The sequence below is a fragment of the Phyllopteryx taeniolatus genome, chromosome 20, assembly GCF_024500385.1.
Source record: "Phyllopteryx taeniolatus isolate TA_2022b chromosome 20, UOR_Ptae_1.2, whole genome shotgun sequence".
Taxonomy (NCBI): Eukaryota; Metazoa; Chordata; class Actinopteri; order Syngnathiformes; family Syngnathidae; genus Phyllopteryx; species Phyllopteryx taeniolatus.
This window is the reverse complement of record NC_084521.1, coordinates 15796546-15818174: the sequence shown is the minus strand read 5'-3', so window position 1 is coordinate 15818174 and position 21629 is coordinate 15796546. Positions and strand designations below refer to the sequence as shown.

Sequence of the window (21629 nt, the reverse complement as noted above, 5' to 3'; positions counted from 1 at the left end):
CTTAGGTTATGTTTTTTCGACGATAAGGAGTACGGAATGATTGGAATGGTTTTACATGAAGTGATATTGTTCAGCAACATCTGAATTGATTTGGTTAGTTTTATTTTATATGATGTTTCACGCTCTGATTTAAAAAATAAATCAATCAGAAGTTCCTCACAAGTTAGTACTTGTAGTTTTGTTTATCTTTCCAGTACCCTCCGTGTCATACCCACAATGACCTAATAATGGAGACATAATAAATACAATTTTAATAGGAATAAATTAATCCATTTTAAATTTCAATTTCATCGTCCATCTCTCCTGTCGTGTTGGTGGGTGTTTGCTTGTTTGTGCACCTATGTTGTGAATGATTATTGTTTTTATTACCAATAGCACAGATTTCGCAAAACCAAACTACACAGCAGTATCACAAAACCCATTATCATGTTTATCTATTATTTCCGGAGTTGTTCTCAACAGTAATATGTTGAGGCTTTCAATAAAACTATCACTAGGCTATACTAAGGGCTAATTTAGAGCAAAAATGTGACATATGATGGATGTTTACGCAGCATGAGAAAAAGCAAAACTGATGCCAAGACTGTTGGGGAACCAGAGTGTGCAAAGACATTTTTCTTTGAAAATTTTGATCGTAAACCAGATTGTTTGCAAACTAGGTCATTTGGAAACCAAGGCTCCACTGTATATGGACGTCTCCACATTTTACAATATGTAGTAGCCGCTAATGTGTGTGTGCTTCTGCAAAGTTCCATGTGTTAAGCTTAGATGGCCATCATCTTTCATTTGATCTTCTCCTGTCTATTTGTTGACAGTGTCTGGGGAGATGATAGCGAATAAGATAGAAGGCTGTAATGAACTTTGGTCTGACCTATGAACTTTTACCCTGACAAGATCGCCATCTGAGGGCTGCCAGCGAAGTGTCTGCCTGTGTGGTAGGACACACACACACACACACACACATGCACACAAAGAAGCACATTCTATACTGCGCTATATATAGAGCTAAAGAGTTCACATAAGATGCCAGGCCTCGACGATTTTTCCGGCAGTCTTGATTGTCCATTGCAGTCGGAGTTTGCCCTTTTTTGTGGCAGCACCAAAGCAGACTGTGATGGATGAACACAGGACTGATTCGATGACTCCTGTGTAGAACTGCCTCAACAGGTCCTGCGGCAGGCCGTGCTTCCTCAGGAAGCCGCAGGACATACATCCTGTGCTGGGCCTTTTTGAGGATGGAATTGGTGTTGGTCCCCCACTTCATGTCCCGAGTGACTGTAATTCCCAGGAACTTGAAGATTTCAACGGTTGACACAGGCCACTTGGACAGCGTGAGGGACAGCTGTCGCGAAGAATCCTTCCTGAAGTCCACGATCATCTCTACGGTCTTGAGCGTGTTCAGCTCCAGGTTGTGTCAGTTGCACCAAAGCTCCAGCTGCTCCACTTCCTGTTGATACGCAGACTCTTCACCGTCTTTGATGAGGCCGACGACTGCGGGGTCGTCCGCAAACTTCAAGAGTTTGACGGCGTTGAGGTGCAGTCGTTCGTGTAGAGAAAGAAGAGCAGCAGACGGAGGACACTTCCTTGGGACGCCTCGATGTTGGTGGTGTGTGTGTATGAGGTGGTGTCCCCAAGCCTCACCTGCTGTGTCCTGCCCGTCAGAAAGCTGTAAATCCACTGGCAGATGGCAGGTGAGATGCTGAGCTGGAGAAGCTTGGAGGAGAGGAGTTCGGGTGGTGGTGTTGAACGCAGCGCTGAAGTCCAAATCAAATCAGTCAACATCGAGAATCATGCTACTACTGTACCATAGTGTGCATAACAGAAATATCCGAAAAACATAAAATACTCTATCCAGCAGGGGTTACAATTACATACAATTAATGGAATAACTTTCATAGTCACTCCCTGACCAAACTGTTCGTCGAGATGATGTATCTTTTAACTATCCATCCATCCATTTTCTGAGCCGCTTCTCCACACTAGGGTCGCGGGCGTGCTGGAGCCTATCCCAGCTATCATCGGGCAGGAGGTGGGGTACACCCTGAACTGGTTGTCAGCCAATCGCAGGGCACATAGAAACAAACAACCATTCGCACTCACATTCACACCTACGGGCAATTTAGAGTGAACTACCATGCGTGTTTTTGGGATGTGGGAGGAAACTGGAGAAAACCCACGCAGGCACGGGGAAAACATGCAAAGTCCACACAGGCGGGGCCGGGGATTGAATCCGGGTCCTCAGAACTGTGAGGCTGACGCTCTAACCAGTCGTCCACCGTGCCGCCTCTTTTAACTATCAGATGAAAAATGATTCATTTAGTCATTTTCCTATAATATCCAGGAACCACGTGTTGCCAAAAGATTTTGTGAACACTGAAACACACACCCAATGTGTCAGAACTGTCGAAGCCAGACCTCTGCAATAATTGACTCAATTGATCCAACGTGCAGAGTCCAGCCTGCCTCCTCTCCACGGGTTGTCCAATCAATGCCTGATCTTCTCTGAAATGACATGTCCCCTAACAAATTACAACTAATGAAGTAATCATCTGAATTTCATTGCATGGGGGTGCGGTAACATTATTACCCACCATGGCTCCGTTTTGATGGAGGGGGAGATTGGGGGTTATGAGAGAGTTGATAACAGGTGTGGCCATACTGATAATATGCCACGAGCTATTTAGCACCTGATTTGCTCCAAAATACAAATTGTAATGAAAAAAAAAAATGCCATTACCCAAATTCGGCTCAATTCGGTTGAACTCATCTTCAATTTATAAGACTTCAGTTGGATCCTATGAGGGAATGTAAACGTCACTCTTAGTCCTCTGCCTTGTACTGTACTGCTGATGGTTTTGAGACAGGAGACCACACCAGCAGCTCACACTCTCTGCATGAGTCCAACCATTTTCCTGCAATTCTGCTGCCAAATCTCGTGCTTCTCTTTCCCACTTCTCTCCTTCTCCGCTAGACCACTTCCTCTCTACCATTTCAGGGTTGATGGCAGATGGTGTTTTAATAAAGTCCAGTAGGAATAGTAGTGTGAGTAAACAATGCAGCACATGCCAACTCCGTAATTGCTGGGCACTATTACAACCCCTGTGTCTGGCAAGGGAGGGCTGGATGGATAAAAAAAAAAAATAGATGAAGAGGCCAGCGCACAGTGAGAGGATAAATCAGAAATGAGAAAACAAGTGCACGGGCAAATAAGGGAAAAGCAGAATTTGGAAAAAAAGGAAAGAGGAGAGGAGGTACGGAGGGGGCGGACATCATACAAACATATACCTAGCAGCTGGAGCTAGAAAAGCGCAGCTGGCGAAGGTGCAGGGAGGCCACAGGGAGGAGGGGGCCGAACAAGGCTGGGCCTGGCTGGTGGAGGCTGGGCTGTACTGGGATGGTCGAGGCCAGCGGGTGCAGTGCCGGGCTTACAGCCTCCAGGCTATGGGCTCTCAGCCCAGTCTCTGAGTCCCAGGCCCTACTCTATGGGCTCCACCGCTGACACAATGCCAATGCAGTCCTCTGTCAAACCCCCAGTCAATGGTCAGACACAGTGTAGGAGAGGCAAGCAAGACCACCTTTGCAACTTTCATTCGAAGAGGAAGCAAGGAATATTGTATGTTCTACTCCTTGGCCCCAATTAATGAATACAATTTGTCCGTGATATACAATAGGGCTTGTTAGGGCTCGGACTTGCCTTCTAAATTGAATCGTTACTAATCGTGCTATTTCATTATAATTGTCCAACAAATGAAAAATCCAATTCGCCACGTCTCCCTCCAGAAAAGCTTTCTTTTTCATTTCAAATGTCTTATTTTAACTAGGATCTCTCACCATACCTTGGCCAGCGGCAGAAGCCAGCTCTGATTTTGTGCCTGTCGGTGTCATAGAGTAAATCCTCCCTGCCTTGGACCAGCTGCTTCCTTTCTAGCTAGCCGGCTGACTACCTAGCCAGGGTTACCTAGCCGGCCGGCTATCTGCCACACGCTGTGTTGACCAAACTTTCTCCCATTCATGAATATGAATATCCGTGCAACTCCTGAGGGCCAGGCTAATGGACGCCTCCTTCCGTGGGGATCTCAGGTTTTTTTTAAAAACAAATTTTATGCTGAGATCACGCTGGAACTGCATCTGCGTACATGCGCCAAAACTATGTGCAGTAAGTACAATTGGAATCGATCGTAAAACAAAGGCTAAAAATCGTGAAATACAATGTAATCCATCCATCCATTTTCTTTACCGCTTATCCTCACTAGGGTCGCGGGCTGCCGGAGCCTATCCCAGCTATCTTCGGACGAGCGGCGGGGTACCCTGAACCGGTTGCCAGCCAATCGCAGGGCACATACAAACAAACAACCATTCGCACTCACATTCCAGTACCAGGTTCCCTCCCACGCAGGCACGGGGAGAACATGCAAACTCCACACAGGCTGGGCCGGGATTTGAACCCGGTTCCCAGGACTGTGAGGCACATGTGCTAACCAGTCTTCCACCCTGCCGGCTCATATATTGTAATATTTTTCAAAATATTTTTCTCTCTGTTCCATGATTTAAGGAGCAAGTCTATTCTCCCAAACCAACAACTTTGGAAGAACTTGAAGTTATGTCTTCCATCCCACAAGAGTTCCTTGTGAAATCAGTTCATGCGGTTCCCAGGTGGCTTGAGAAACTAGTGGCTCATGCTAGCGCCCATATCGAATTTTAAATAAAACACTTTCTTGTCATGTTCATTTCGTGTAAGAATTATAGTTCAGAAATAAATTACAAGTACTTAAAAATAAGGAGTTACTTTTCAATCACCCTGTATATACAGTGGGTACGAAACGTTTTCAGACCCTGTTACATTTTCACTCTTTGTTATATTGCAGCCATTTGTTAAAATCACTTAAGTTAATTTTTTTCCTCATTAATGTACACACAGCACCCCATATTGACAGAAAAAAAACATAATTGTTGAAATCTTTGCTGATTTATTAAAAAAGAAAAACTGAAATATCACTCAGCTATAAGTATTGAGACCATTTGCTGTGCCACTCATATATTGAACTCGGGTGCTGTCCATTTCTTCTGATCATCCTTGAGATGGTTCGACACCTTCGTTGGAGTCCAGCTGTGTTTGATTAGACTGATTGGACTTGAAGCTGTTAACATATTGCTGGACCTTACAGACACACACACAGACACACACACACACACACACACACACACAAAGGGTGCATTGACAAAAATATCTTATTCCAATTGTTTCTTATTCCATTTAATCACTATCATTTTTCACTTAATCAAGAACAAGCATACTCATTGTTGGTTTAAAAATGGTAGTATTGAGTCATATTGGTCAAATGTTAACCTTATAAACCTCACAGGCATATTGGGACATTGTCAATATGCTGACATATAAACAAGCCTAACGGTACAGGAATTTCTCCACGTTCAGGAACAAAGATAGAGCTTATCTGTTATCAACTGTTATCATTGCTTGCAACGCTACGTTTTTGTCAATCCATATTTTCATGCACGTTAGAGCCTTTGAAATGCAATACGTGGTCTTTGCAAGTCTGCCGAGAGCCTTCCCATGATGCACTTTTCGGCCGATCTGATGTCAATCAGAAAGCATCTCTACACAAGCCTGACAGCTTTGCTCCCTTACGTCACACACCTGATTGGCTCAGGGATTTTCAAGGGAAAAAATGTGACCTGATAGATGAGAAGAAAATGCAAGGACAGTAAAACAATCGTTTTCCCTTCCTAAAATTGATGGAGTACTTCCCAAAGCCATATAGTTAGTGGCTCTCATCAAGGACAATTAAAGAAAATGACTTGTTTTAAAGCCCAGTTTAAATGACTGGTCTCCTTAACCTTGAAGTTCTCCGTCCACATGAATACTGAATGAGTCTTAACCTTCTGTTCTCATGCTAATTGAAGCAGAGAGGGCATATTACATATTTGCAATTAGGACCTGGTGGATAGGGCTTAAGCTCTGAGCCTCATTAGCTTCATGAGAAGGACTCTATCAATTATGCAGGTGAAGCTATGGTGATGATTTGAAGAAAATTCAGCTATCCACCGGAGTCATTATAATGAAGGATTCCTATTGGACATTGTCATGAATTTCAATCTCATGAGGGCACTTTTTCTCTTGCAAAAAGGGCCTGTATGTGAAAGAGAAAAAAGAGAGATTGGGTGAGTTGGACACCGCAAAGTCTTGTACTGAGAGACAATCTCAGGCGAGTTATATGAAGCTAATCCATACAAAAGCTAACACAAACACAGTGCCCAAGGCCATCGGCCAAATACAACATCAAACGGTCTCCTGACAGGACTGCTGATAAGCACAAACAAGGTTTCGTGTCGAAACACAACATCTCCCCTATGACATCTTGAACTTCTGTCTGACCGACTCTTCTCACATACTTTCAGGCCTTGAGATTTTGCCTACTCCCCCTCAAGGCAACAAGGCAGAGCAAGAAGAAACTGAAAGAGTGACAACTCAGCAGAGTGAAGTATGAGCTCCATTTTATCTATCCTTCTAGTTGCGGCGTGTGGTCACCATAAGGACTGTCCACATGGACATGTCATACTTACATACGTAGGGCAAACCATGGTCATATAGTTTAAAACCCCAAATTCCTGTCAGACATTACCTCAGGCCACCTCCTTAATCCAGTAAATCCAGTATGCCACCATTAATCTTGAGTGAGGGTCTCGAAAAGGTGGCAACGGGGAATCCAGGTATGGTGGAAGTAGGTCAGAGGACTCCGACCGAAGCGAACGCAGCTGCTCCTTCAGGATCTCAAGCTACATTCAAATCTACATCGTCCTCATTCCCTCTTTAAGATGCAGTAGTGAGAGGCTTTTCTGTGCTCGCTAGCATAAATGTAAACAACATTTTAAACAAATAAAAAATGATGATATGATGAAAATATTATATTAAAAAAAGATATACATATTCTTAGTAATGAACTGATAACAGAACATGATGAAACGTAAATACATCAAAGAAAAGATTGTTGCATTACACGTTTACAGCACGTGGAAAAGCACCATACCATACCATGTTGACCTAATGACCTAATGTCTTCAAGCTGTCATTGCAAACAAAGGCTTTTGTAGTTCCGAGGACCCGGGTTCAAATCCGGCCTCGCCTGTGTGGAGTTTGCATGCTTTCCCTGTTGTTGCGTGGGTTTTCTCTGGGTACTTCGCTTTCCTCCCACATCCCAAAAACATGCATGGTAGGGTAAATGGAGACTCTAAATTACCCATAGAATGCGTGAATGCGTGTCGCAAATGGTTCTTTGTCGAGATGTGCCCTGCGATTGGCTCGCAACCAGTTCAGGGTGTACCCCGCTTAGGTCTAATTGCCTTCTGCATGAACGCCGCCATGACGAACCCCTAAACGTGATAGATTTGTCAGAACATACCGAGAGCCAGCTGGAACCAAATGGCGTCTGCCTGAACGCCATCAGTCAGTTCTAGCCCTCTTGTTCTTTCCTCTCTGTCCTCCTGTCCCCCGCAGTGTCTCATATCATTTTTTTCCCCTTCACCCTTTAGCCTTGCCTTCTTCGCCACACATTTTTTTTGTAGATTATGATTGTTCAGACTTTGAAGAACATGAGAAATTCCATCCCGACTTCGATTGTGATTTTGATTTCCCCGGTCCCTCCCAGTGTTGTTTGTCTCGTCATGGTCCTTTTTTTGTTTGTTTGCGTTTTCCTTTTTTCTGGCCCGTGTGAGCCCTCTGACCTCTGTCACCTCTGACCTTTTACCAGGGTACATACTCCTTTGGCCATTTACACCGGGACTGTGTTGTGCCCAACTGAGGCGCCCAAGTCCAGATCGCCATGTTGATCTTGCGCCGCCACGGCTGTCTTTTCCACACCTCGAACCACCCACATCTGTCTTGTCACATTGTGCTGCAACGGTTTCCTTGCCACATCATTCTGGACCTGTTTCTTCACCTCATTTGTCGTGCCCATCATTTCACAAGTCTGTCCACCCATTTTGCCAAGCTCCCCTTCTCTAGTTCCTGCATACTTGTTTCAGGTATCACTGAACCTCGATGTTGGCAGGCGGAACAGGCTGACGTAGCACCAGTATTTTCACGACCATAAGGCGCACCGAAAAGTCTTACATTTTCTCCAAAATGGACGGGCGCTTTTTAATGGGGCGCGCCATCTATAAATGTTGTGTGATGAGTGCACCGCTTGATTTTTTTTTTCCTCTCAATGTCTTCATGTCTCCAAAGTGTTCTCTGTCAATTGACGGTCTGTTGTCGTACTCGAGCGGCTCCAACTACCGGAGACAAATTCCTTTTGTGTTTTTTGGACATACTTGGCAAATAAAGATGATTCTGATTCTGAAATGACCTTTCTGTTTGTGTCACATTTTCAGAAAGTGTTTTCAGAATGCAAAAAAAAAAATTGGGGGGGAGCAACACATTTTTTTAACCCTTATAAATAAGATTCAGCCACAATAAACAACATATGTTGAATAGGGATGGGCTTAATAGTTCTGTTGAATGTGTGGAATTTTTGATGAATCGTGTCTCGAAGTCATTGAGACAAAATGGACTGCACGAATTGGCTGCAACCAACAGTGTTGCTGTTGATTCAGACCTACCTAGTTTGCGGTCTGAAAAACATGACATCAATCATGGGAAAGTTGAGCTACAGCCACGCTATGGCGCAACTCCCCCAGACAGCCTTCTTCTGCGCTATTCAAAGACCCACGTTGAAACAGGAGTCCATAACGTTCAGAGGTTTTCCCATGTCATTACAAATATTTCAAAGATCCAAATGTATTTCCAATTTCCCCCATTTTCAATTGAATTAATTTCATGCCATCCCAAATGAATACCTCCCTGAAAGCGGTATTCATAAGTCATCATATACATCAAGACCATTTTTGATACAGGTCTCATATTGCATTTATGAGTAAAATGCAGGTTATTGTGCATTATTTTTCAAATTCCCTTTATCAGAGAGAATTCTGAGTGTGGAATGTTTCAGTGCACGGAGCGTGATTTTAAATGCTACTGCACATTTAGTTAAAGTTGTTCATATAGTGAAATACTCCATCCTTGTCCAATGAGGCTAAGAAAATATGGAGCTATACGTAACTGTATTACAATATTGCCTTTTTACACCTCATCTATCATGAGTGCAATTTCATGGGGCACCTTTTTAAAAATTAATTTCATTCTTTGACCTACTACGAGCGGAAGCACTAAAATGGGTAGGCTCTGAGTGAAATTGCACTTGTGGCTCCACTTCATGGATCACTTTTTCAATTACCTCGGAATACTGCATTTTGCGTGCGTGCATGTATGCGTGTATGCGAATGAGAGCAAGAGAGTGCATCAGGTTTATTTACTGAGATAAGTGGCATGGAAAAAATATCCCATGAGCGGATGTGATTCGATGGGTGACGCATGCGTCTGTGTCACTGAGCCTTTTTATAACTATAGAATAAAACACAGTTATTGGCATGCCTCGAACCGAAATTATTGACAGCAATGAGTTTATTTCCGGGACAATGTTAAAACTTTAGGAATTCCATTTACATTGCAGTTCCGAGTGCCGAATTACATAGCCACTAATTTGATCCTTAACAAGCCACGTGTTGAGTTATTCATGACTGATTCAAGCTGACAGTACCAATCGAACATTATACTGGAAATTGCTCCGACTGAATGTAGTTCTCCCCAGCCATCCTCCCCGCCACGCGGAACAGGATAAACGGTGTAAAGCAGAGCTTCTCCAACTTTCACCTACAAAAATGCTTAGCTCTCCAAAGATCCAACAAAACGAACACGCCAACAGAAATGTACTTAAATAAATGTTTAAACCTAAACTGTTCTTAAAGATTAAATGCAAATGCATTACACTTTAAAGTTAAATACAACCGAACTGTAGTTAGGCAGTGATTCTTTCACCTACCGCAAGACGGAGCCCACGTAACACGAATGGCACTCGTACCACATTTTGAGAATCACTGGTGTAGAGGATGGATGGCTGGATGGTAAAATGTTAATGAGAGACAAAGATTCTGTCACTAAGCATGCTGTGTTGTAAAATCCCAAGTCTCAATCATTGAGCTTAGCCAAAAAGTTGATATTGACATACCACAAAAACGTTTAACTGCTAAGTTACCTCTGAAAATGGAGTCGCCTCTTTCCTCTGGAAGAAAAGTCACTCCTTGACAGACAGGAGACGACGACTCTCTATCCTTACATGCCATGCCAACCACATCCTGACATAAAGAGGACCCTGGGAACCATTATGTGGGAGTGTCTTCGAGCTTTGTACAACTTCAGTGTTGTGTATAATAATAGACACATATCAAGCACAGGCTATATTGAGCCAATAAACAATTTCCATGCCGTAGATCCTTACCAGAATCATCCCACTTTTATGTCTTTGTCTATGTCTTTCGCACCAAAAATAGCGAAAGATAAGCTACATATCTATGAATGAATTAGCAATTTTCTTGATAATGACATCTACAGCCTTCATGTTGCAATTTAAATCTTAAAATGAGAACATCGTGTTCTGGAAATAACCCGTCACTCGTTTCAACCTTGTTTTGTCATCGTGGCATGGCAAAGAGCGTGGAGGGGTTGCCATGTGGATGTAATTTTACCAGGAAGATTTACTGTGTATTTCTACCACAAATCAAACAACAACAAAATAAAAGCACACAGCTTTGAGGGCAGAAAATAAACCCAGAACTGATCTGCATTACACTGAAAGAAAGAAGAGTGAAGTCAGAAATCGAAGGAGACAAAATCTGAATGTAATGATTGTGGAGTCGTACACATTTCCTTTGATTACAAGGTATTAGTGTCATCCATGGGCCCATTGGCAGGGAATGCCACATTGGAACAAACACAAACGTCAATGCCTGTTAATTCACTTATAATCATGTTTGAATGGATCGTCAGTGAGCTGCCGTTTCTGCCTTTCTTCCCTGCAATTGTGAATGAGCACGATGAGAGATTTACGGGAGAGAGAAGTGGCTGAAACCACACAACTGGATCCTGTTCAGGCGGGAAGAGGTCTCTACCTTGCAACGTGGTTGTGCGTTGACTCAAGACTCAGATTAGATCCGCTATTATTACCAGAAATGTACCCTAATATTCCCGCCCATTTGCAACCCAAGTCTAAGAGCCTTCGTATCCCTCTATAAACATTATGCGGATGGGAAAATACCATGAAATACTACTACCAAAAAAATATGCAATCTGAACTGCAGCGCACAAAATGTTGCTCAGCAGCTTTGACAAATTGTTTGGGATGCCACCACTGGAGCACTGCAGAGTAGCCTCCCGCTCCCACGACATTTTCACTATTAATCAAGCTTATCTTCACCTCCGTCACAGTGTAAATGCTTTCACCACCTTCCGTGAACACACACACACGGGTGCCTATCACCATCACGTGGCATCCGGACCATTCGTTAGCTACCACGCTAAAGGCTACTGTATAGCTTTACAATGTCATAAAGACAGTGTATGAACTCAACCAAAATGAGCGGCAAAATATCAGAGGCAGACCACTCAGCGGTTAGGACGTCTTCCTCACAGTTTGAATATCAGCTCTGGCCTGCTCGTGGAGAGTTTGGATGTTCTTCCTGTGCTTCCATACTCCGACTTCCTCCCACAGCACATTAGATTCATTCAAGCTACTAAATTGTCCATAGGTACGAATGCGAGCGTGCATGGTTGTTTATCTACACTGATTGCCGCTCCATCGAATGATAGGCTCCAGCTCACCAGCGACCCTAAGTAGGAAACTGCATTATGATTCAATAGAAATTATGGATTCTGAGAAATGGATCTATTTGTTGATTTGTTTCACATTTTTTCATTTTTTTTGGGTTCAATTTCCCCCCCTCATCTTCTTGTGGAAAAAGTTCAACTTGTGGGTTCTCCTTTGACTGATGGCAATTTTATAAATCGTGATTATGCACAAACTTATGAATTTGAATAACAATAAATATACTTTTTGACACACAATAGCATTAGTCTGAATTTTCATTTGCATTTATAGAATAAATAGCTATTTTAGGTTGGGGACATTTCCATCAAAATCAAATGGTAATGTATAAACTTTAGGTGCGTAAACTTTTCCACATACACACTATCTGAATGTGAGTGAAATCGGCTTGACATTAAAACCAAATGAGATAAGGTGCGACGACATGATCGGTAATTTTGACGTGCCTGGCGCAAAACCGCCATGGGACGCTTCAGTCATTCTGACACTTTTTTAACAGAATCTTTGTTTTGATAATCCGTCTATGGCTTGATACCTGTCATGGTGCAACGCAGTAACCGCAGAGCCCCCTCAATCTTTCAGCCAAATCTCCCTGTCTACAGCGCACTGGCCCCACGATAAGAAGGTGACACTGTCACTCCAGCCCACACATACAAACACACACGCCCCAACCGCATAATACACACTTCTTTTATCCACGTACGCACAAACAGCCTCGGAGGCGTGCATAGGCGTTCGGCATCATGCTAATTTTCATTGTTGTGATAAAAATAAACAGGTCTGGGGAGCTGAATCCCAAGGCCTGAGGGTCATGGTGCGCTCGACTGACAAGGGTGGGGGTTTGTAGGGGTGCGGGCGGGTCGCGGAGGAGGAGGGGCAAAGTTGAAGCTCAGACTGAATTACCTTGATGCAACGCGACAGCCTCACATCACTGTCACCAGCCTGTTTGAAAGGGCTAGATGGGGCTGCGGTGCTAACTTGGAGTAGGCCGCCTGCGATGGATGTGTGTTGACAGTACGTTGTGTTCAAGGGCACATTGAAATGAGCGCCGAGCAAGCGGGTGGGGTGGGGGGAGTTTGCTTAGCCATGTGTGCCCTAATTGTTATCTGGTGGCTGATGGTGATGGCTGCATGAGCGTAGAATACACTGTGACATTATACGTGGCTCACAATGCTCCAATAGTCTGGAGGTGTCACGCTCGAACAAGTCAAGTCACGTCATTAATGTTAATATTGCATGACGTTAAGATAATTATAGCTGTGTGGCACGTAAAGGAGCTAAAAAAAAAAATATATATATATATATATATATATATATATATATGTTGGTTATGTTCATTAAACCGGATATTTGAATGCTATGTGAACAGCAAGTAGCAGCATCTGTATGAGGGCACTTTTAATATGGGTCATATTCATATGATTTGATCAATAATGCTTAAGAGACTTACACAAAAAAAAGTTTTGGGATGCCGCCTTAGTTTTGTTTGGGTAAATGTCTCCCATACCGAAACAGCCATGCTTAAAGTCCTTTTTTTGACAAGTTATTTCGTTATTTAAAATTGTAGCCATTCACAGTAAAGGCAATCCGTATTGACAGAGCAAATGGCGGTGGCCCATCGAAATGCAGTTCTTTTTTGAAACGGCAAATACCAAAAGTGGATAACATATCAATATAATATATATACATAATACAATATACATAAACAGCTTCATAAAAATCGTGTGCGTTTTGCAATTTACATTGTTGCATTTCAAATTCTGCGGCTACAAGTGCGTAAATGATCCTAAGGACTCATTACACCCATTACACTCTCGTCACTAATTCATACGTAACAAAAGATCATACATAACATAATGACATATATACATACACACATATAAATCAACAAATATCAATAATAATAATATAGTAATAACACCATTTATTTTGCTGCCTGTTGTTGTGTGAATACAAAATGGCTGCCTCATCCTGGCACTTCAGCTCACAGATCCCTCTGGTGTATCGCAACAACATAATGAGGCTCTCTCCAGTGGCATTAACGGGAAAGACAGATGGAGCGACAAAGAAGGACCAAACAAAAAAAAGGCACTCTGAACACACTCAGTAGCATTTGTGTTCATTTTCATGGAAAAGCCATATTAAGCAAAAATGTAATTAGCGGTTTCAGAAAACATGTTGTAAACCAAGAAACTTAATTTCGGACACCTTACAGTAAAGACATTTTGGCATTAAAAGTTAGAAAAAATACTACTTTGGAATTTGTTGTTGTTGTTGTTGTTGTTGTGCTGCCAGTAATTCCAATGCCAGTAAAATGTATCAGTAAAATTAATCGATTTTCAAAAGGAAATGCACTTTTCTGTCAAATTCTATGAAAATGACCCATACGCGGCTTCATGAAACCAGGTATTTGAATGCTTTGCGAACAGCAAATAGTTTTCTCTTCTTCACAGGTGAGGTGCCACAAAAGAGCACTAGGTGGTGCTTGAAGCCAGCACACACTGACACGCCCGCGAGCACACGTGCACGAACGTGGATTTACATCCACTCCCGTTTCAATCAGATTTGAAAGAGGTACCAAACTGCTTCACCACGCAGACAAAAGGGTCAACTCACAGACCTCCTCACTGTCCACGGGCTTCCCTTTCAGGCCTCTCCTTCGCTTGCCTCGTCCTCCATCGCGCGCTCATCGAGTCTGAGCCTCTAAATCCATGGTAGCCCTCTGATCAGCTGGCCTCTGCTTTCGTTCGGTTGTGTCACGTGGTCAGTTGCAACACAAGTACCTGTCAAAAGCGCGCACACACGCGCGCGCGCGCACTGTGGAACGGAGGCTAATTGTGATGACCCACAGGATGTATGTGTTTGTCTGCAAAAGGAATGTGCTAATACGAAATGCATTTGAACAACACTGACCCATTAAATCCTTTTTAGTAGCTGCATAACAGGTGTATTATTGCATCCTGTCTAAAACTTTGTGCAGGGTGCAGCTTTTTACACACAGTACAAGGAAGTAGTGCTATTTATTGTCACTGCTATTTCTGCATGCACCTCTTTGAACTCATCATTTTATTTTGCATTTATCCTTTATTGTCCCATTGAGATACAGGATCTCTTCTTTCAGGGAGTCCTGGCCCAAGATGTCACACATAAAGTTTTCAACATAAAAAAAAAACAAGGCACACATAATAGTCATGAAAAAACAAAAACAAAAAGAGCATTAAGACAGGCAAACAAACAATCAAAAATCAAACAGGCAAACACAGTAGCCCATTGCTGTGGTGGCAAGAAGCATTGAGTGCCCCTGCAGAATGGATTGAAATGCAATATTAAAAATCTTCCGTTACAAAGTTGATCATTCTGTTTTTTTCGGGGGGTTTACATGGTCACAGAGGAATTCATTTAACAATTGTCCATAGGTGCCAATGTGAGTGTGACCTGCGATTGGCTAGCCACGAGTCCAGCATCCCTCACCCAAAATCAGCGGGGGTGGATGGATGGACGTATGGATCAAAATGTATGGATCAAAATGAACATGTCTTGGGTGGATTATGTTTGTGGTTTGCATTGCAACATGTGAGGGAGATTTTTCCAATGTTCAGGTTACCTTCTTTAGTGTGAATCCAATATCATTCTGGCCGGTGTGTGCGCTGTGCAGTAAATGTCCTTGAGATCGGCAATTCCTATAGCAAGTATCATGATTTGCACACTGTTCGCTGGAGTAAAACTGAAGAGAATATAAACTCAGTCGATTAGTCCCTGTAAATTGAGAAATGAAATAAATACATGTTCTAAATTTGATGAGACACAGAGAACCGTTGTTAACAAACCTGCCAAATATGAACGATTCAAACAAAAACAAAAAACGGCAAATGTGGCTTCAAAAATCATGAAAAATCAATCGGTTGTTTCCGCTCTAAAATGCTTCGGGTGTGTCCGCTGAATGCGTGAAACCACAGTACTTTGTCAAACATTTTTCTTATGCCTACACATCCCTGCATGTTTGAAAATATTTCTGCCTAAAGCCTGCGTTGGTTAGAATATATCCCACCAGGCTGTCACGGGGCTTTCCACGCCGCAACGGGAGGCGCTAGCCACCAGCTAGCTCATAGGCTAGCAAGCTTCGGGGGTTAATCTCGGCCAGTTGATAGGCGGTGGTCTCATAAAATAATGATAATAGTAATAATAATTAAGCAACTCACAATTGCGACTGTTAACCACTGATGTGGTTTTTATGTAGTGAGGGAGGGGGGACTCACGCCGGACACCCAAGTGCGATTCTGCTAGTGTGGCCCACTCCTGCTGGTTAGCGATATGTGTTGTCCTCAATAACGGGCTACACAAGGACAGTGAGTGTGTATTTTGTCCGTATCGTGGCCGTGTGGAATATGTTGCCTTTGTGTCATATGTGTACACGTCGGCGGGTCCGTGGAGTAGCCGTGTGAGCGTCCCAGTTGATCTTAAGCAACTAAATAGTACCAGCTTGCCGGGCTCTTAACCTTCCCCTTACAGAGAGAAGAGATAATGAAGTCCTGAAAGGCTTCCTGACTCCCTCATCTGGCTTTGTTTAGGCCCCGTTCACCCTCCCTTTGCTTGAGGAAACCCATTATCCCATTGAGAGGACAGTCACGCGGACACTACAAGACCAAACAAAACAAAACGCCAACTCTTTATAGAGGCCTGCATGGTGCACATGGCTACATTGACTTTAAACGTGGCTCTTCTGAAATGTGCTTGATATTTCTGCAGAATTATTTATAAATTACGTGGCCTGCGGAGCTTTATTTTAGCATGACTTTTAATAATGCTACGGTGGAGTATAAGAATACTGAAATGAGGAAAAAAAAGGAAACATTTCCAAAAATAACTGAAAAAAAATTGCCAGATAGAGATTTTATTCGCATCAAAATGTTTTTCTCATAAAAGTATATTTTTTCTTATAAAAGCATTTATATTTTTGCTTTATTTTCTCTTAAGATATTTTTGTCCTATTTTTTTGTCTTTATTCTTTTCTTAACAAAAATACTGTTTCTCACACAAGTATTTTATTTCTCATAAAAAACTTTATTCTAATAACATTAGGCTGTTTTTTCAACACATACTTTTTTTTTCAAAATATCTTTCTTGCCAAGTTTGCCATTCTCTTTAATTCTCACATTATCATTTCATTTTCAATTTTCGGTAATGGTCATAGCAGTAGTGGGAGAAAGAAACGGAACGCATCATTCTCCAGCTGAGAAGATTCCCAGTCAACCACCATCTATTGCTCTCTCTTCTATATTTTCACACCAGCAATAGCACTTCATTTTAATTTTACAGTTTGTGTATATTCAATTGAGGGAAATTGTTTCCACTTGGGTTTTGCCAGTCTATTGAGAGCAAGGCAAGTGAGATATGGGGAGCACATATGGCGAATAAAAAACTGCAGCATGTTAAAATTGAATTTGTATTCAGCAGGAAGTGGGTTAACCCAGTTAAAAGTCAGCGAATCCAATAGCGCCGGCTGATATGTGGTGTCAAGACATTCTCCTTTGGGGAGCCCAAGCGTGTACGCCGCCTACCTCGGCTCCGTGCATGTTTCCAGGTGATGATAATAATACATCACGTTGTTTAGTGGCATATTTATGTAACAGCTTGGCGAGACGAGGCATCCTTGACGTTGTTCTTTGAAATCATCTCCTTAAGATGCGTGCCATTTGCTCTTATTTTCTCATCCTTATCAGTTTTGACAAGATTGGAAATTTTATTAGAGTGTTTTTTGTTTGTCACAGTTAAATGCCTCCTCTTCTGGTTTTGTTTGATAGAATGATTTATCTTTTTTTTTTTTTTTTTTTTAAGAGTGAGTGTATTCATGTCCTCATGTTAAAGAAGACAGCGATGTTTTCATAAAAAAAAAAAAAACAGAGTATGAAGATGACAAATATCTCTTTGTTATTGGAATATATTGCCTGCCCCTGGTTCATTGATTTTTTTTATTACAGGAGCTAGCACGACTGTCAGCAAATAGCGGGAAATGTGTTGCTGTCATTTGCTTCGGAATACTTGAAGCTGATCATTTCTGTATAACATGTACACGCTTGTGTACATGCTTGTGTCAGCAGCAGCGAGCGTCTCTTGGCTATGTGAATGCGTTTACATGTGGGAGGCGCAGCTGTGAGCAGTGATGGCGGAGCGACGCAACGAAAAGGACAGAGAGGATTGTAGATAGATGGAGAAGAGAGGGAAAGAGAAACGAGCCAGACAGTGTGTGTGTGTTTGTTTGTGTGCGTGTGTGTGTGTGTGTGTGGGGGGGGGTTAAGTTCAGTCTACGAGAAGAACACATCTCCCGCCGCCAGCAGTCTGTCAGTGGTGGTCTCCTCTTCCAGTCTGCAGCAGCATCGACCATTAAGGCACCAGCAAGAGCTAAACCCAAAATCTGGAGAGTAAACGCTTGCCGTTTCATAGCTTATTCGTTACACATAAGGTACAGAAGAGCCCCCAAAGTCAAACGCTATCCACTCCATCAAGATGTTTTTTCAAGATGAACAGGAAAAATGCAAGAAATAATGTGAGGGCAGCTCTATGATGCACATGGTTAGCATGCATATTCTCTTTTACATGGCTTTAGTGCTGGTAGCCCTCCCAAAACATGCAACTGGAAACAGTTGTTTGAAGGTGCGAATGCAAGTTTATAAATGGTTGTTGGTCTCTGGGCCCAGCGATTGACTGGCAATCTCAGTCTGTTGGTATAAGCAATCCAGCTTTCCCGTGATTCTCAACAACTGATCCAGGCAAGGTACAGCCAGTGGGCCACATCCGGCCCATCTACTGTCTCCGACCAGCCCTCCCCGTGTTTATGACTTGAAAGAAAACGTGTGGACAATGCCAACAGTGGTCCTAATGTGAGCAACATTCAAATTTGTATCCTTGGAGTGAAGAGGGCCAGGGGGATTTGCCTTGATAAGACTCATATTAACAGTCTGATAGAGTACAAAGAAGGTGTATTATAGTTTATGATTGTAACATTATCTATCAATGTCAATAATATTATATAGCTATCTATACAGTGTTATGATATGAATCCAGACTAGGAAAAACAAATGAGTTTGGTTGGTGCTCAAAATGTCAGCCCATTTAAAAAATATAAAAACAATAATGGTTTTTGTGAATATCTACATGAGTAGCAGCTTATTTAAACAAGACAATGTCATGTTTTATATAAATAGATAAAATTAATAAAGACCACAGTTGAGGTTAGCATAATGGCCTTCCAGTTTCTCATGTGACCCCCTTTGGAAAATTAACTGCCGATTGCCTACCCCAGCTCAACAGGATTACCGGTAAATATGTGTGAATGTAATTGTGTAAATGGTCACACAAGTATAAAGACAAATGAATCCATCCATCCATTTTCTATTCTGCATCTACGCATTAGGTAGGTGGAGACTTATTACCCTTTTTCTCTTTTCCTTCTCTGGTGGTTTTCTGTGGTGGCATCACAAAGATTAGCCAAACAATTCAGGGCATGGGCTACAAGGGGGCCACATAGGGCTACACACTCCCTAAACAGATGTATGATAAGCCCAGGTGGAGACAGGCTTCAGCAAAGAGACGTGGAATGTGGGATGAATTTTCAGAGACTGTGGAAGCTTCAATTGGACAGAAGTGGGATTGATGATTTTGGTAATGGGGAAGGGACCAATAAAACGCGGAGTGAGTTTCCGGCACGCTATCTGAAGTGAGAGGTTGTAAGAAGAAAGCCAGACAGATTGGCCCACCTTGTATTCGGCCGTTGGGGAGCGATGACAGTCCGCTCGGACGTCTTTCCACACTGCCTGAATTCTCCGTAGATGATCCTTGACGGCGGGGACTGCCACTGCCTTCTCCTGTTCTCTGAATAATGGGGGTTGGTAACCATAGCAAGCCATGAATGGGGACATACCGGTAGCGGCACTGGTGAGGAAGTTGTGGCCGTACTCAATCCATGGGAGGAATGAATTCCAGGAGGAGGGGTTGCGTGCGGCAACACAACGGAGGGCAGATTTAAGGGATTGGTTTGCCCGCTCCGTCTGGCCGAGAGGATTTTGCACACTCTTGTCTTAGTTCTGGCAGCGTGCAAGTCCTCAAGGGTGGGTAGGAGTAGTACCGACAATCCTTTCGGCAGTTTTGATTGTCCGTTGCAGTCGGAGTTTGTCCTTTTTTGTAGCAGCGCCAAACCAGACTGTGATGAAAGAACACAGGACTGATTCGATGACCGCTGTGTAGAACTGCCTCAGCAGCTCCTGTGGCAGGCCATGCTTTCTCAGAAGCCGCAGGAAGTACATTCTCTGCTCGGTCTTTTTGAAGATGGAGTTGATGTTGGTCGCCCACTTCAGGTCCTGAGAGACTGTAATTCCCAGGAACTGGTTGACACAAGGCAGCTGGACAACGTGAGGGGCAGCTGTGGAGAAGGATGCCTCCTGAAGTCCACGATCATCTCTACAGTCTTGAACGTGTTCAGGTCCAGGTTGTGTCGGCCGCACCGCAGCTCCAGCCGCTCCACTTCCTGTCGATATGTAGACTCGTCACTGTCCTTGATGAGGCCGATGACAGTGGTGTCATCTGCAAACTTCAGGAGTTTGACAGCCGGGTGCGTTGAGGTGCAGTCGTTCGTGTAGAGAGAGAAGAGCAGCGGAGAAGGGACACAACCTTGGGGCGCCCCAGTGCTGATGCTGCGTGTGGATGAGGTAGCCTCCCCTAGCCTCACCTGCTGTATAGTCCTCCATTGCCTTTTTCTCAGGTCGGGAAAGGTTGTAGAGATGGCTGCAAGGAAGAGGGACCCCCGTCAGCAGATTAATTGCGCAGTCATACGGGCGGTGGTTGTTAGAGAAATGGCCAGGTCTTTGCTGAACACCGGAGAGAGATCATGGTATTCTTCTGGGTCTCGGGAGAGGTCAACGGGCGTGGAAGAGGGTGGCGATTTATCAGAGGGCGGTATAGCTGAGAGCAGGCAGTGTGAGTGGCAGTGAGGGCTCCATCCGGTGATGGCTGAGTGTGTCCAGTCGATGGTGGGGTTGTGTTTTTTGAGCCAGGGAATTCCGAGGAGTAACGGGGTATCAGGGGAAGGGATAACAAAAAGTGAGATGTTCTCACAATGATTACCCAAAATGAGCAGGCTGAATGGCACTGTTTGGTGGGTAACGGGGGAGATGATTCGGCCATCCAGGGTTGTGACTTTCTTCGGGGATGGAAGTGGTTGTAGAGCGATTTGGAGCTGGTGAATTATTGCTCCATGAATGAAGTTGTCATCGCCACCGGAATCTATAAGGGCAGTAATGGGGGTGTTCTGAGCAGAAACTATAATGCAAGCGGGAACGGTCATGCGAGAGGGAGAGCTTGAGGGAATGGAGGTTTGGCTCACCACGACGCTCTCGGGTCACGGTGAGCCTGGTCTTTTGATGGGAGGGGGTATGAGGAAATAAAGTGACCGGATTGACCGCAGTAGATACACAGCCGCTGGACGACTCGACGCTGACGCTCCTGTGGGTCTCGATGCATTTTACCAATTTGCATGGGCTCTGTGGTAGCTATGGGGAGTGACGGAAGTGCGGGAGACGGTGCGGGAGGCGGGTGAGAAGCCGACGGTGTGGTGCTCTGAGTGGGAGGATTCTTACATACGCAGACCCTCCTCTCTCATGCTCTCTCTCACAATCGGTTATCAAGCCGAATGGAAAGGGCAATGAGATCCTCGAGAGAGGAAGGCTCGTCCCGAGCTCATCCTTGAGTTGGTCGGAGAGGCCATTTGAAAAAATCCCCCCAAGTGCCGTGTCGTCCCACCCACATTCACCTGCCAATATCCAGAATATTCCAATATCAATGGAATATTCCGCTGCTGATTTA

The 21629-nt window shown here is 43.6% G+C and overlaps 1 long non-coding RNA gene across 1 annotated transcript in view; it reads left to right on the top strand.

Annotated features, from left to right (window-relative positions):
• LOC133470253 (uncharacterized) overlaps positions 1-2138 on the top strand; it is a 90405-nt gene extending 88267 nt beyond the window's left edge. Inside the window, exon 5 of the long non-coding RNA XR_009785931.1 lies at positions 816-2138. This is a non-coding gene — a long non-coding RNA (uncharacterized LOC133470253). The remainder of the gene's footprint in view (positions 1-815) is intronic.
• The last annotated feature ends 19491 nt before the right edge of the window (positions 2139-21629 follow it).